This window comes from Columba livia, chromosome 2, assembly GCF_036013475.1.
Source record: "Columba livia isolate bColLiv1 breed racing homer chromosome 2, bColLiv1.pat.W.v2, whole genome shotgun sequence".
NCBI lineage: Eukaryota > Metazoa > Chordata > Aves > Columbiformes > Columbidae > Columba > Columba livia.
Window position 1 is genome coordinate 64,140,485 of NC_088603.1, and position 16,492 is coordinate 64,156,976.

The window sequence follows — 16,492 nt, forward strand, 5'->3', positions numbered from 1 at the left end:
CCTGCATTTATAGCTGTTATTGTCTATATGTACATATTTTTCTAAACTATATTGTCCATAGACACACATATAGGGAGAAGGAGAGAGAAAACCAAAGTCTTAATTGTTTGCTGAAATGTGAAAACCTTCTTCCTTTTTAAACCAAGACACAGAGCCAATGGTGTCCTGTGGTTTCTAGCGGTGTCCTTCGGTCTCCGGACAGTCTCCTGCAATCTCCAGCAATCTCCGGTGGTCTCCTGTGGGCTTCCGTGTGCACACATTTATCGATTTAATTTTCTATTTTTACATGTCTTTATAAACTATACAGTCTGCATACACATATATAGGGAGAAGGAGAGAAAATTTGCCTCCGTTTTTAACGCAAACATTTGTCCAAAGGTGTAAGAACCATGTCTTTGAATTCCCACAATTCCTTCCAACAGACGTTTTATTTACTTCAAAAGAACCACCCTCAGAGGAGGAATCCCGCCACGGCACTATGGGACGAGGAGCAGGAACAGAGGTAACATAGGACCCATCTCAAGTTTGTTTCCACAACTCTCCCCAGGCACAGGATGTTTCGGAAAGATGGACCCAATTGGAAATCACTCTGCGTGTGAAATTGGGACCGTGTTTTTGAAACACGCTGTAGTATTGCTGGAGACACATCCCCTGGTCCCTCTGCTTCCAAATTTGCACAAAGCCTTGTATCAAGTCCCAAGCTCCATTCAAGAGAGTCTGGTTAGGCACTGGCAAAAACAGTGAAGAAAGGAAAACGAATATCCAAAAAATCCCCAAACGTATGCATATGACCAACCATACATCAGTAAAAAGAAATCAATAATTCAATAAAGAACACTGATAGTCAACAGAAAACGAAGGGACAATCCACCGGGTGCTGATCCAGTGCTCTTTCCCGTGCTGTACTCTTTGCATTTCATTAGTGGCTTCGCGGTTGTTCCTGTCACCTGCCTGCGCTGACTGGCACAGTCCCTGTCACTGCCCCAGCTGGCACTTCATCCCCCTCTGCTGCCGGATGGCACAGCAGCCCTGCAGCTCCGCAGCGAGTCAAGCCCAGCGTTGCATCTCCCTGCCCTGGTCACGGCGAAGGGCTCCTGTGCCCAGCCCGGCAGGGCAGCGGCATCAGGTGCTTGCAAAGGTTGCATTTCGCTCCAGGAGCCGAAAGCCGAGTTGTTGGGAGTGACCTGGGAACTCGGCTCGTTTGAGAGCCCAGCCTGCAGCCCCGGGACAGCAGCAGCTGTCTGTCCCTCCTCTGAGAGGCGGGGGCGTTTCTGGAGGGAGCGTCACCCTCCGAGGCAGAGGACAGAGCTTATGAAGGCTCGGTGCTTCTGGACTCTGACCCACCACAGGATGTGCAATGGCCGTGGAAGTGGAAACACCGATTTTCTTTAGTGCTGTAGTGTGGAGAATGCAAAACGTGTTTGAAGAGACAGTGCTTTTTTGGCTCCAAGCCAATTCTAGGGATGTTCAAGCGTTTCCGGAAACGGGTGTTCTTGCCACAACCTTCTTGTGAGTTAATGAGAAAATAGGGTGGGAAAAAAATCAGCACATCAAGTAGCTGTGACACACAGCACGGAAAAGTCTCCACCGGCCACTCCACGCACAAGAAAAAGCCCGATGGAAGGGCGGGGTGGCACATCGGGGCCACCGGGCTGTCGGCAGCGGTTGTAGCGGCGGCAGCTCCAGGGGGCTGCCCGGCTGGAGAAGAAGGGACAGGGGGCGGGAAGAGTTTTTCCTCCAACTCTCTCTCGGGAGCAGCCAAACCGCGCGACTCCCGCTCGTTCCCGCCTTTACCGGAACACGGGGCGGGGCCGAGGAGCGACGGCTCCGCCATCCGCTCGTCGGGGCTGCTGGGTCGGTCTTTGCGGGAGGCGGCTCTCCCGGTGCCCGGGCGGGGCTGCGCTGGGGTCCGTCTTGTGCCCGGCGGGCGGGCGGGCGGGGAGGGTGAGGCCGCTTGTGGGCACGCGTGGGTGGCGGGGCCGGCGCCGCCGCTTGGCGGGCAGCTGGAGCGGGGGCAGCGGGTGTGCCCGCCGGGTCCGGCGGTGTCGGCCGGTACGGGAAAATCCCGTAGAAGATGGTTCAGACTTGTGAGTATTATTTCTGCTTGTTGTTGCTGTTTAATGTTTTGTTTGCTGAGGGAAAACTTGCTGTAAGATCTGTGAGCAAAACGTGTTTTTGGAATATTTGCCAGCTGAGTGGTGTCTCCCTTGGACTTCATCTCTAGGGGGTGATCGGTTCAGGGCAGCCATACCCTTCTCCCCCCTCCCGTCTCGCACCTCCCTCCCCCCCCGTCCACCCTCCCTCCCCGTCTCCCCCCCTCCCGCCTCTCCCCGTCTCCCTCTCTCCCGCTTCCCTCCCGATCTCCCGCCTCTCCGTTCCCCGCCCCTCCCGTCCACCCCCCGGTCCCGCATCTACCATCCCCCCCCCGTCCGGTTCCCCCCCGCCCCGCCTCTACCCCCCGTCCCGCTTCCCCTCACCGTATCTCCCCCGTCCCGCCTCCTTCCCGCCTCCTTCCCGCCTCCTTCCCCCCCCCGTCCCGCCTCCTTCCCGCCTCCTTCCCCCCCCCGTCCCGCCTCCTTCCCCCCCCCGTCCCGCCTCCTACCCCCCCGCCGTCCCGCCTCCTTCCCCCCCACGCCGTCCCGCCTCCTTCCCCCCCACGCCGTCCCGCCTCCTTCCCCCCCACGCCGTCCCGCCTCCTTCCCCCCCACGCCGTCCCGCCTCCTTCCCCCCCACGCCGTCCCGCCTCCTTCCCCCCCACGCCGTCCCGCCTCCTTCCCCCCCACGCCGTCCCGCCTCCTTCCCCCCCACGCCGTCCCGCCTCCTTCCCCCCCACGCCGTCCCGCCTCCTTCCCCCCCACGCCGTCCCGCCTCCTTCCCGCCTCCTTCCCCCCCCCGCCCCGCCTCCTTCCCCCCCCCGTCCCGCCTCCTTCCCCCCTCCGCCGTCCCGCCTCCTTCCCCCCTCCGCCGTCCCGCCTCCTTCCCCCCTCCGCCGTCCCGCCTCCTTCCCCAACGTCCACCCGACTCTCCCTGACTCCCCCCTTTCCCGACTCCAAAACACTTTCAAGGACACAAAACACAAGGCATACAAGTGTTTATGTTCAGTTTATTTTAGCTTCTTGAAGGCTGGTTAGTTCCTTGCACTTCTTTACGGTTGGTTTCTGTGAGTAGGTCTATGCTGCTTTGGATAGGCTGTTCTAGCTAAGTTTAGGGCCACCTCGTGGAGCAGCAGGCGCCCAGCCCAAATGGCCCAAAGAAGCCGTGGCAAGGGGCCGTGCTCAGCGCTGCAGAGGAAGGCAAAAAACCCCCGGAGACGCTTGCTGTCCCACCTCGGGGGGAAAAAAAGCCTTCCTCCCCCCAGCTGCGGGGCACGAGAGGCCATCTTCCTGGTGCTTGAGCAGCAGGCAGGAACCGAGCCAAAAGGGCCCAGAGGAGCTCTGCAAAGTGGTCGTGCTCAGCGCTGCAGAGGAAGGCAAAAAACCCCCGGGGACCAGTGCCAATCTGCCCCGGGGGAAAAAATTCCTTCCTGACCCCAGTGCTGGCGATCGGCTGTTCCCTGAGCATGTGAGTCAGACCTGGCTCCTCGTCCCATGCACAGGCTGCTCACGCCCCCCAGGACCTGCCCAAGCCCTAGCCTATCCTACCCTGTCCTACCTTGAGCCGGAGCCATCTCCCGGACTGCCGAGAGTGCCCAAATGCCTCTGACCTTCAAACACTCCTTCCGGTAGTCCTGTCAAGAATTCCTGACCAAACCTGGGAAAAAAGCCAAAATGCCAGAGATGAGAGTTAGTGAATGCAACAAGAAGACACAACAGAGATGACGGAGGAAAACAGCAAGAGGGGAGGGAGAGGAGGAGCAGAGAACACACAAGTAAAGGAGACCCTTGCATCTCACCCAATCAGAGGAGTAAGAGAAGGGTTCCAAAAGACCAGGCTCTGAATAACAAGCATACCTCGTCAGGTTTCGTCTCCAAGTCTCCACACTTCTCCTTTTATAAGGCAAGGTGCAGATCCCACGGTGTCCTTCTGTCCCCGACGGTCTCTGGCGGTCTCCAGCGGGCTTCTGTGCACACACACATCCACCTAGCTTTTATTTTCTATATCTACATATTTCTATTAACTCTATAGTCTGCATACAGGGAGAAGGAAAGGAAAAGTCTGAATGATTTGTGCAATGTGAAAACCTTTTGCCTTGAAGGCAAGCTCCAGCGCTGTCCTCGGGTGTCCTGGCGTCTGTGGCGCTGTCCCCCGCTGTGTGGTGGCTCCTGAGGACTCCTCCCGGTGCTCTGGGGCTGCCGAGCAGAAGATGGCAGCGACCCTCCTCGCCTCTTCCCCAGGCCCCAGGGCAGAGGAGATGCCCCGGCATGAGGGCCGGGGGTGCGGGCTGGGAAGCCGGGCTCACCTGTGGCTCCAGAGCGGCTGCTGGTCCGGCCCATCCCCCGGAGGTGGCTAGTGGCGGCTGCGGGGGCGGCGCCGCTTGCGGCCAGGCGCCTGTTTGGGGGCTCTGGGAGAGCCCCCGGCCGTCCTGCGGCGCTTAGGGCACTGCGGCGCCGGAGGCGGTCCGGCCATGCTGGTGCTGGGCCCCAGCAGCCCTGCCTGAGGCGGATCCACCTCCATCGCCTCCTCCTCCTGCCGAGGCGGATCCACATCCATGGGCTCCGCCTCTTCCCGGGGTGGGTCAATCTCCATGGGCTCCTCCTGCCTGTGGGCGGTGCTGCTGCTCCCGCCAGGCAGCCGCCGTTTGGGCGGCGGAGCCATCCCAGGGGGTCCCTGAGCCTCCTCTCTCTTCTTCGCGTCGATCCGGCGCTGTCGTCTGCGGCCTCTTCTCTCGGAGCGATGGCGCAGCTGGCACAGCTCTGCTCCAACTGCCATCACAGAGGCTCGTGGCGTCCCCAACGGCCGCTGCGGTGGCCGGCATGGCGGCCCCCGGGGCCACGAGGCCCCATTGCGGGGCCATTTTGCTCTGCAGCCCTGTCAGTGCTTAGATTTGGTTTGCCTCTGCTGGAACCGACTCATCGGCCTTTTGTCTTCAGGAAAGGGCAAGAGCTGCAGATCTTTGGACAAGGTGTCTTAGCAGCACGACCAACCCGGTCGCTGTATTGCAGAATTGTACTATGCTGAGGGATTCTGATCTTTCTTTAGTGCTGTAGTGTGAAGAATGCAAAACGTGTTTGAAGAGACAGGGCTTTTGTGGCTCCAAGCCACTTCTATGGATGGTCAAGCGTTTCCAGAAATCCTTCTTGCAACAGCCCTCTTGTGAGTCACAGACTTGTGAGTATTATTTCTGCTTGTTGCTGCTGTTTAATCTTTTGTTTGCCGAGGGAAAACTTGCTGTAAGATCTGTGAGCAAAACGTGTTTTTGGAATATTTGCCGGCTGAGTGGTGTCTCCCTCGGGCTTCATCTCTAGGGCTGATCGGTTCAGGGCAGCCGTGCCACAGAGTAGCAGTTGCACGACTGATACTTGTAACGGGGTTCCTCGTGGGTCGCCTTTATTTTGCGTGGGTTGCGTGTTGAACTGCTGGGTAGTTAGTTTGGTTTGACATTTCCTGAAGGTCTAGGCAAAGATTAAAAGAAGGAGCGGACTTAAAGAGAAGTATGTATTATTTTGTCATGCCATGTTGCTGTTTGAAACCTGTGTTGATTATTGGTGATATTCAAGAAATTGCCGAGACTTAGAGGGCAAATCTTGATGTGCTGAGCGGAAGAGTGCAATGGGTCTGTTTGGTTGCCAGGTGGCTTTCTTGACCCATGTGGCCAGTTTATCAAGATTACACTGCACGCCTGAGAGAGTGAGAGGGATCCCCTCCCTCCTTAAATAATGACCGTGACGCTAATGGGATGAAATACTCGTATCGATCAGCCTGGATGTCAGTCCAGCTCTGTCCCATCTCTGTCCCCCTTCCCCGATACGTCACATCTGTGGGCAGAGCAGTCAGAATGCCCTTGGCTCTCAGACCGGCGCAATTAAAAACATTAGCTCTGTGCTGGGGTGTTATCTCGTGTTTTCAAACTAATTCCAAATAATGACTGTGCGAGCTGTGAAAAAGAAAGGTTTCTCACTCCATGAAGGAAATGAATTCACTTTCAGTCAAACCCACACAATTTCGGGTACGGAGCTCTCAGGGCTCTGTCAGGGCTTTCTTTTCTCTTCTGCCTTCTCTTCCCTTCCCCCCTGCCCGTCCCCTTTCCCTCTCCCTTCCTTCACTCTTCCCTCAAAACCACTTTCCAGGACACAAAACGCAACAGCTACAAGTGTTTTTGTTGTTTTTTTTTTTAATTTAATTTAATTTTATTTAATTTTATTTTATTTATGTTAATTTACTTCATTTTATGTTTTTTCATGTTCTGTTATTCCATGTCATTTCCGTTTCTCACTCTTTTTCAGAGCCAATGCTCACAATCCTTAACACAAGCCCACGTGTAGCCAGGAGCAGGCTGATGCATTCTTCAGTTTAGCTTGAACAAACAGCCCTTGCGGGCTGGCAAAGGCAAGTCCCAGAGCTGCAGAGAGCGGCAGCAGGAATGGAGGCCAAGCTTTGCCAGGTTCCTGAAGAGGGAGGACCTTGAGAATGAGGCGCGGGACTGACCATGCACCAAAGAAGAGGTATGTGGTACTGTGGGATCTTTTCCAAAGCATCACATGTAGCGATGGCGAGCAGATGTTTTGCCTTGCACACCTTGTTTGGCTGCTGTGCTTCTTGGGCAGGGTGCACGAGAAGCGCTCTGGTCCCTGCCAGGCGCTGGTGTTGCCCGCAGGGAGAGGTGCCGAGCGGCAGCTGCGAATCCTTCCTGTTCCTGACAGGACACCAGTGGCTGCTCCAAAGCACTGGGTCCCCATGCAACATCTCTGCGTGCTGCTTCCTACATCTGCCTTCTTGGTCTGTAACTTGCTTGGGTTTTGCTTGTTTCTTTCTACCTTGTTTGGTGTTCTGTTTCTGTTGTTGATGTTGTTTCCATTGTTGTTTTGGTTTTGTTGGGTTTTTCTAAGTTGGTTTCATTTGGTTGGTTTAGGTCAGTTTATACGTTTTTAAGTTTGGTTGAGGTAGGGGGTCTTAGATTGCTTGTTTCAGGTTTGATGGTTGAGCTTGGTTTCGGTTGGTTAGTTTAGGTGGGTTGGTTTAGGCTGTGTGATGTGATTTTCTTACCGCTGATCTATGTTGTTTAGCTTCGGAGGTTTACTTTTCTTGGTTTTGCTGGGTTCTTTGGTTGGTGCTGTTTTCTGACGCTTCTTTAGCACTGGTTGCGTTAGTTTGGTTGAGGTTTCTGGTTTTACGAGCTTGGTTCAGTTTGTTGCGGTCGTTTGAGGTTGGTTTGAGGCAGGTTCTTTGAGGGTGGTTGTGAGAGGCTGGTTGTCGAAGGCTGGTGGGTTCAGGTTGCTTGATGTAGGTGATTTTTGGTTGAAGGTGTCTTCCGTTGGTTGTTGTAGGTGGCGTATCTGAAGCTGTTTTCGTTGAGGCCGTTTTCAGTAGTTTGGTTTAGGTTTGTTTAGATGATTTTAAGTTGGTTGGTTATTTTAGGTTGTTTGTTTTCAGTAGGCAGTTTAGGTGGGTTGGTGGGTGTCTGTGTTTTCAGGTAGGTTGGTTTTGGCAGGTTTGGTTTACATTGTTTAGGTTGCCTGAAGGGTTTCTGTTGAGGTTGGTTCAGGTTGTTTGGTTTAGGTTGGTTTAGTTCCTTTTTGGTAGGTTGTTTTCGGCAGTGTTTTTTACGTTGCATGTTTGAAGATGGGTTCCTTCAGGTTGGGGTGGTTTAGATTGGTTGTTGAGGGTGCTTTAGGTGCTTTGGTTAGATTTACATGGTGTTTTGTTGGTTTTAGGTTGTGTCTGGATGATTTGGATGTGACTGCAATCTCGCTGGGACATGCGTCCCCCCACTAATCACCAGGCTCGATGGGGCTATTTGTGCTGTTGCAGCAGATGTCCCCGTCCTCCTTCCCTGCTCCACGTGTTTCCCTGCCTTGCTCAAAGAGGACGACCTTCCCCGCTAGAGGCGAACCATTGCTAGGTCAAGGGGATACGGTAGCTGCGCTGTGCTTGAGAACCTCCAAACAAGCTCAGGGTCTATTTGTAGGAGAACCTGGGGTAGTCAAGCTTCCAAGACTGCAGACACATCCAAGTGAGACACTGCATGGGGTAGGGTGGCTGGTGGTTGGAGTTTGGTTGTTGGGGTTTTTTAGGGGGTTTTAGCTTCGTTGTTGAAGTTTAGTTGATTTAGATTGGTTTTTAGCTTGGCGATTGTAGGCTGGTTTCAGTGGTTCTATTTAGCTTTGGGTTGTTTGCTTGAGGTCATTTTGGTCAGGTTGTGTCATTCGATTTCCTGTTTTTGAGGTTGGTTTAGATGGGTTGCTTTAGGTAGTTTTATCCTTTATCAGATTGTTTTGAAGTTGTTTGAGATTGTTTAATGGTTGTTTTAGGTTAAGATTGGTTGGTTTGGGTTTGTTTAGCTTGTTTGGTTACAGGTTGCTTGAGGTTGGCTGAGAAATGCCGGTTTATGTAGTTTTAGATTGTTTTAGGTAGGATTTTTTAGATCATTTGGTTTGGGTAGGATTGTTTTAGGGTGTTTAGGTTGGTTTCTTTTGTTTGGTTTAGGTTGGTTTAGGTAATTTGTCGTAGATTGTTTAAGGTTCTGCTTAGGTTGTAGGTGGCTGATTGAAGTTTTTGAAGGCAGACTGGTTTAGGTTGTTTAAGGTTGGTTTAGGTGAGTTGTTCTGTGCTGGTTTAGGTAGGCTGTTCTAGCTAAGTTTAGGGCCAACTGGTGGAGCAGCAGGCGCCCAGCCCAAATGGCCCAAAGAAGCCGTGGGAAGGGGCCGTGCTCAGCGCTGCAGAGGAAGGCAAAAAAGCCTTCCTCCCCCCAGCTGCGGGGCACGAGAGGCCATCTTCCTGGTGCTTGAGCAGCGGGCAGGAACCGAGCCAAAAGGGCCCAGAGGAGCTCTGCAAAGTGGTCGTGCTCAATGCTGCAGAGGAAGGCAAAAAACCCCCGGGGACCAGTGCCAATCTGCCCCGGGGGAAAAAATTCCTTCCTGACCCCAGTGCTGGCGATCGGCTGTTCCCTGAGCATGTGAGCCAGACCTGGCTCCTCGTCCCACAGGCTGCTCACGCCCCCCAGGACCTGCCCAAGCCCTAGCCTATCCTACCCTGTCCTACCTCGAGCCGGAGCCATCTCCCGGACTTCCGAGAGTGCCCAAATGCCTCTGAGCTGATGGTCCTTGGGGGCAAGACTCCTTCCTGTGCCTGGTGGGACACCAGTGGGTGTTGCAAGCACAGAAGAAATGCCCTTTGTCTCTCCACTGCTATCCAGCTCAAAAGGATTTCCATCCGTGAGCTGAGCTTGGATGGTGGCCCTGCCCGCAGATCACCTTGCAGTGGAGAACCTCCAGCAGCCTCATGCAAGCTCTTCCTCCCTCAGCCCCTGCCCTGTGATTCCACCAGCTCCTCAAGTGCTTCCTGTGGGATGTGTTGCGGCTGCCCCCGGGCCAGCTCTGGCAGTGGACACGGGACCCGGCTGCTCCTTTTGGTCCTGCTCGGGGCATTGTGAGCGCTGCATTGCCGGGTGCTGGCATTGTGACACGGGGGTGACAGAGCCACGCGTGTGCAGTCCCGCCCACCCCAACTCCGCCCAGCACCCTATGGAGGAAGCCTTTGGGGTGCTGGCCCCAAATCAGTCCCTGTCATCTACAAGACAGGGGAGTAATCAACCTAACCGTGTCCCTCTTTTGCCAAAACACAGTGTGGATTTGTTGCCAGTCCAGCCTTACTTCCAGTACTTCTTCCTACAGCCCCGTTACGAATTCCTGCCCAAACCTGGGAAGAAGAAACAAAATGCCAGAGATTACTGAATGCACCAAGAAGACACAACAGAGATGACGGAGGAAAACAGCAAGAGGGGAAGGAGAGGAGGAGCAGAGGACACGTAAGCAAACAAGATCCTTGAATCTCACCCCATCCGAGGAGTGATAGAAGGGTTCCCAAAGACCAGGCTCTGAATCAAAAGCATACCTCGTCAGCTTCTGTCTCCAAGTCTCTCATTTGCTGCTCAGCCTCAGGTCTGCTCTGACAGTAGGCCACACTTCTCTGCCTCATTTCAGCATCCGGATGCTTCAGAAGAAATGTGTGAGCTGCTGCAATAGCCTTTGCAAGGTTGTGAGCCTAAACAGGGATGGGAAAAAGCGGAAGGGGGGGAAAAGGGTTAATGGGGGAAAAAAAAATCAAAGTTTCCCAGTTTTTTCAACAAATCGATTATTGCTGCAGATAGCATAGGTGACGACTTGAAGTTAACAGAAGAGCATTTTTCCCCTCCACTTGCCCTGTTCATGAAGCTGACAAGGCAGAAGCATATACTGTTGCTCCTGTGTGGGATTAGTCTCACAGCAATTACTGAGGCCAGCCTGTGACTGCTGACCAGGAGCCATCACTGCCCGTGTTTACACGGCGTTCGTGTCACTTCTTGGCCCAGCAGCACGCAAGACAATATCCCGATAACGCATCTGCCTGATGGTGTTACAGAGTTCGAGCAAACGGCAGGGACCTGTGTGTGATCTGCCGCAACAGCTTTTGGAAGGTCGTGAGCCTAAACAGGGGTGGGAAGAAGAGGAAAGGGAAAAGAAAAAGTTAACTGGGAAAAAAAATCCACGTTTCCCACTTTCTGTCAACGAACTTTCCTGCAGCCTCTCTATTCCCCAGCTGACATCTAGGGAAGCCACAGTCTCAGCAGATACAATGTTACACTAGAACTGATACAAATCTTTCCTGTTTTTTTACTAGAGGAGCATGTTTTACTAGGAGCGTGTTACTTTTAATGCCAAAATCGATTATTGTAGCAGATCGCATCATAATGATTGTAAGTTCAAAAGACGTCTTTTTCTCCCTTCCTCCCGTACTGCATTTCTAGTATTTACAGAGGGAGAGAGAAAGGAAAAGGCTGAAGTATTTGTAAAATGTTAAGAAACTTTTCCTTTTTTCAGGCAAGGTGCAGGTCCCACGGTGTCCTTTGGTCTCCGACGTTCTCCAGTGGCGTCCTGTGGTTTCCAGCGGCCTTCTTCAGTCTCCCACGGTCTCCAGCGGGCTTCTCTGTGCCTGCATTTATAGCTGTTATTGTCTATATGTACATATTTTTCTAAACTATATTGTCCATAGACACACATATAGGGAGAAGGAGAGAGAAAACCAAAGTCTTAATTGTTTGCTGAAATGTGAAAACCTTCTTCCTTTTTAAACCAAGACACAGAGCCAATGGTGTCCTGTGGTTTCTAGCGGTGTCCTTCGGTCTCCGGACAGTCTCCTGCAATCTCCAGCAATCTCCGGTGGTCTCCTGTGGGCTTCCGTGTGCACACATTTATCGATTTAATTTTCTATTTTTACATGTCTTTATAAACTATACAGTCTGCATACACATATATAGGGAGAAGGAGAGAAAATTTGCCTCCGTTTTTAACGCAAACATTTGTCCAAAGGTGTAAGAACCATGTCTTTGAATTCCCACAATTCCTTCCAACAGACGTTTTATTTACTTCAAAAGAACCACCCTCAGAGGAGGAATCCCGCCACGGCACTATGGGACGAGGAGCAGGAACAGAGGTAACATAGGACCCATCTCAAGTTTGTTTCCACAACTCTCCCCAGGCACAGGATGTTTCGGAAAGATGGACCCAATTGGAAATCACTCTGCGTGTGAAATGGGGACCGTGTTTTTGAAACACGCTGTAGTATTGCTGGAGACACATCCCCTGGTCCCTCTGCTTCCAAATTTGCACAAAGCCTTGTATCAAGTCCCAAGCTCCATTCAAGAGAGTCTGGTTAGGCACTGGCAAAAACAGTGAAGAAAGGAAAACGAATATCCAAAAAATCCCCAAACGTATGCATATGACCAACCATACATCAGTAAAAAGAAATCAATAATTCAATAAAGAACACTGATAGTCAACAGAAAACGAAGGGACAATCCACCGGGTGCTGATCCAGTGCTCTTTCCCGTGCTGTACTCTTTGCATTTCATTAGTGGCTTCGCGGTTGTTCCTGTCACCTGCCTGCGCTGACTGGCACAGTCCCTGTCACTGCCCCAGCTGGCACTTCATCCCCCTCTGCTGCCGGATGGCACAGCAGCCCTGCAGCTCCGCAGCGAGTCAAGCCCAGCGTTGCATCTCCCTGCCCTGGTCACGGCGAAGGGCTCCTGTGCCCAGCCCAGCAGGGCAGCGGCATCAGGTGCTTGCAAAGGTTGCATTTCGCTCCAGGAGCCGAAAGCCGAGTTGTTGGGAGTGACCTGGGAACTCGGCTCGTTTGAGAGCCCAGCCTGCAGCCCCGGGACAGCAGCAGCTGTCTGTCCCTCCTCTGAGAGGCGGGGGCGTTTCTGGAGGGAGCGTCACCCTCCGAGGCAGAGGACAGAGCTTATGAAGGCTCGGTGCTTCTGGACTCTGACCCACCACAGGATGTGCAATGGCCGTGGAAGTGGAAACACCGATTTTCTTTAGTGCTGTAGTGTGGAGAATGCAAAACGTGTTTGAAGAGACAGTGCTTTTTTGGCTCCAAGCCAATTCTAGGGATGTTCAAGCGTTTCCGGAAACGGGTGTTCTTGCCACAACCTTCTTGTGAGTTAATGAGAAAATAGGGTGGGAAAAAAATCAGCACATCAAGTAGCTGTGACACACAGCACGGAAAAGTCTCCACCGGCCACTCCACGCACAAGAAAAAGCCCGATGGAAGGGCGGGGTGGCACATCGGGGCCACCGGGCTGTCGGCAGCGGTTGTAGCGGCGGCAGCTCCAGGGGGCTGCCCGGCTGGAGAAGAAGGGACAGGGGGCGGGAAGAGTTTTTCCTCCAACTCTCTCTCGGGAGCAGCCAAACCGCGCGACTCCCGCTCGTTCCCGCCTTTACCGGAACACGGGGCGGGGCCGAGGAGCGACGGCTCCGCCATCCGCTCGTCGGGGCTGCTGGGTCGGTCTTTGCGGGAGGCGGCTCTCCCGGTGCCCGGGCGGGGCTGCGCTGGGGTCCGTCTTGTGCCCGGCGGGCGGGCGGGCGGGGAGGGCGAGGCCGCTTGTGGGCACGCGTGGGTGGCGGGGCCGGCGCCGCCGCTTGGCGGGCAGCTGGAGCGGGGGCAGCGGGTGTGCCCGCCGGGTCCGGCGGTGTCGGCCGGTACGGGAAAATCCCGTAGAAGATGGTTCAGACTTGTGAGTATTATTTCTGCTTGTTGTTGCTGTTTAATGTTTTGTTTGCTGAGGGAAAACTTGCTGTAAGATCTGTGAGCAAAACGTGTTTTTGGAATATTTGCCAGCTGAGTGGTGTCTCCCTTGGACTTCATCTCTAGGGGGTGATCGGTTCAGGGCAGCCATACCCTTCTCCCCCCTCCCGTCTCGCACCTCCCTCCCCCCCCCGTCCACCCTCCCTCCCCGTCTCCTCCCCTCCCGCCTCTCCCATACTCCCGCCTCGCCCCGTCTCCCCCCTCCCCGCCTCCCCCCCTCCCGCCTCTCCCCGTCTCCCTCTCTCCCGCTTCCCTCCCGATCTCCCGCCTCTCCGTTCCCCGCCCCTCCCGTCCACCCCCCGGTCCCGCATCTACCATCCCCCCCCGTCCGGTTCCCCCCCGTCCCGCCTCTACCCCCCGACGTCCCGCCTCCTTCCCCCCCCCTCCCGCCTCCTTCCCCCCTCCTTCCCCCCCCCGTCCCGCCTCCTTCCCCCCCCCGTCCCGCCTCCTTCCCCCCCCCGTCCCGCCTCCTTCCTCCCCCCGTCCCGCCTCCTTCCCCCCCCCGTCCCGCCTCCTTCCCCCCCCCGTCCCGCCTCCTTCCCCCCCCGTCCCGCCTCCTTCCCCCCCCGTCCCGCCTCCTTCCCCCCCCCGCCCCGCCTCCTTCCCCCCCCGTCCCGCCTCCTTCCCCCCCCCGTCCCGCCTCCTTCCCCCCTCCGCCGTCCCGCCTCCTTCCCCCCCCCGCCGTCCCGCTTCCCCAACGTCCACCCGACTCTCCCTGACTCCCCCCTTTCCCGACTCCAAAACACTTTCAAGGACACAAAACACAAGGGATACAAGTGTTTAGTTTCAGTTTATTTTAGCTTCTTGAAGACGGGTTAGTTCCTTGCACTTCTTTAAGGTTGGTTTAGGCGATTAGTTCTATGCTGCTTTGGATAGGCTGTTCTAGCTAAGTTTAGGGCCACCTCGTGGAGCAGCAGGCGCCCAGCCCAAAAGGCCCAAAGAAGCCGTGGCAAGGGGCCGTGCTCAGCGCTGCAGAGGAAGGCAAAAAACCCCCGGAGACGCTTGCTGTCCCACCTGGGGGGGAAAAAAAGCCTTCCTCCCCCCAGCTGCGGGGCACGAGAGGCCATCTTCCTGGTGCTTGAGCAGCAGGCAGGAACCGAGCCAAAAGGGCCCAGAGGAGCTGTGCAAAGTGGTCATGCTCAATGCTGCAGAGGAAGGCAAAAAACCCCCGGGGACCCGTGCCAATCTGCCCCGGGGGAAAAAATTCCTTCCTGACCCCAGTGCTGGCGATCGGCTGTTCCCTGAGCATGTGAGCCAGACCTGGCTCCTTGTCCCACAGGCTGCTCACGCCCCCCAGGACCTGCCCAAGCCATAGCCTGTCCTACCTTGAGCCGGAGCCATCTCCCGGACTTCCGAGAGTGCCCAGATGCCTCTGAGCTGATGGACCTTGGGGGCAAGACTCCTTCCTGTGCCTGGTGGGACACCAGTGGGTGTTCCAAGCACAGAAGAAATTCCCTTGGTCTCTCCGCCGCTACCCAGTTGAAAAGGATTTCCATCCATGAGCTGAGCTTGGAAGGTGGCCCTGCCAGCAGATCACCTTGCAGTGGAGAACCTCCAGCAGCCTCATGCAAGCTCTTCCTCCCTCAGCCCCTGCCCTGTGATTCCACCAGCTCCTCAAGTGCTTCCTGTGGGATGTGTTGGGGCTGCCCCCGGGCCAGCTCTGGCAGTGGACAGGGGACCCGGCTGCTCCTTTTGGTCCTGCTCGGGGCATTGTGAGCGCTGCATTGCCGGGTGCTGGCATTGTGACACGGGGGTGACAGAGCCACGCGTGTGCAGCCCCGCCCACCCCAACTCCGCCCAGCACCCTATGGAGGAAGCCTTTGGGGTGCTGGCCCCAAATCAGTCCCTGTCATCTACAAGACAGGGGAGTAATCAACCTAACCGTGTCCCTCTTTTGCCAAAACACAGTGTGGATTTGTTGCCAGTCCAGCCTTACTTCCAGTACTTCTTCCTGCAGCCCTGTTACGAATTCCTGACCAAACCTGGGAAGAAGAAACAAAATGCCAGAGATGAGATTACTGAATGCAACAAGAAGACACAACAGAGATGACGGAGGAAACCAGCAAGAGGGGAAGGAGAGGAGGAGCAGAGGACAGGTAAGCAAACAAGATCCTTGAATCTCACCCCATCCGAGGAGTGATAGAAGGGTTCCCAAAGCCCAGATTCTGAATAAAAAGCATACCTCGTAAGCTTCTCTCTCCACGTCTCTAATTTGCTGCTCGGCCTCAGGTCTGCTCTGACAGTAGGCCACATTTCTCTGCCTCATTTCAGCATCTGGATGCTTCAGAAGAAACGTGTGAGCTGCTGCAATAGCCTTTGCAAGGTTATGAGCCTGAAGAGGGATGGGAAAAAGAGGAAGAGGGGGAAAAGCGTTAACGGGGGAAAAAAAAAAATCAAAGTTTCCCAGTTTTTGTTGACAAATTTTCCTGCAGCTTCTAGATTCCCAGCTTACTTGTACTGAAGCCACGGTCTCGGCAGATACAATTGTACACTAGATCTGATACAATTCTTCTCAGTTTTACTAACAGATGCATAATGAGGAAATTCTTTTTAATGTTAAAATCTGTTATTGTTGCAGATAGCATAGGTGATGACTTGAAGCTAACAGAAGAGCATTTTTCCCCTCCACTTGCCCTGTTCATGAAGCTGACAAGGCAGAAGCATATACTGTTGCTCCTGTGTGGGATTAGTCTCACAGCAATTACTGAGGCCAGCCTGTGACTGCTGACCAGGAGCCATCACCGCCCGTGTTTACACGGCGTTCGTGTCACTTCTTGGCCCAGCAGCACGCAAGACAATATCCCGATAACGTATCTGCCTGATGGTGTTACAGAGTTCGAGCAAACGGCAGGGACCTGTGTGTGATCTGCCGCAACAGCTTTTGGAAGGTCGTGAGCCTAAACAGGGGTGGGAAGAAGAGGAAAGGGGAAGAAAAAGTTAACTGGGAAAAAAAAATCCACGTTTCCCACTTTCTGTCAACAAACTCTCCTGCAGCCTCTGTGTTCCCCAGCTGACATCTAGGGAAGCCACAGTCTCAGCAGATACAATGTTACACTAGAACTGATACAAATCTTTCCTGTTTTCTTACTAGAGGAGCATGTTTTCCTAGGAGCATGTTTGTTTTAATGTCAAAATCTGTTATTGTAGCAGATCGCATCATAATGATTGTAAGTTCAAAAGACGTCTTTTTCTCCCTTCCTCCCGTACTGCATTTCTAGTATTTACAGAGGGAGAGAGAAAGGAAAAGGCTGAAGTATTTGTAAAATGT

General features: G+C 54.3%; 2 long non-coding RNA genes across 3 annotated transcripts in view; one reads left to right on the forward strand and one right to left on the reverse strand.

The window, feature by feature from the left end:
- Nucleotides 1-1,930: 1,930 nt before the first annotated feature.
- LOC135578788 (uncharacterized) overlaps nt 1,931-16,492 on the forward strand; it is a 96,786-nt gene continuing 82,224 nt past the window's right edge. The window contains exons 1-3 of one of the 2 annotated variants that reach the window (XR_010470885.1): nt 1,931-2,087; nt 6,384-6,602; nt 15,182-15,320. This is a non-coding gene — a long non-coding RNA (uncharacterized LOC135578788). Of the gene's footprint in view, nt 2,088-6,383; nt 6,603-13,982; nt 16,392-16,492 lie in introns of those variants that run through there. The other variant, XR_010470886.1, reaches the window with a different exon arrangement.
- On the reverse strand, nt 3,084-4,973 carry LOC135578802 (uncharacterized). Its single transcript, XR_010470918.1, has 3 exons — nt 4,182-4,973; nt 3,951-4,060; nt 3,084-3,750 (listed from the first exon to the last, which is right to left on the reverse strand). It is a non-coding gene; the product is annotated as an uncharacterized LOC135578802 (long non-coding RNA).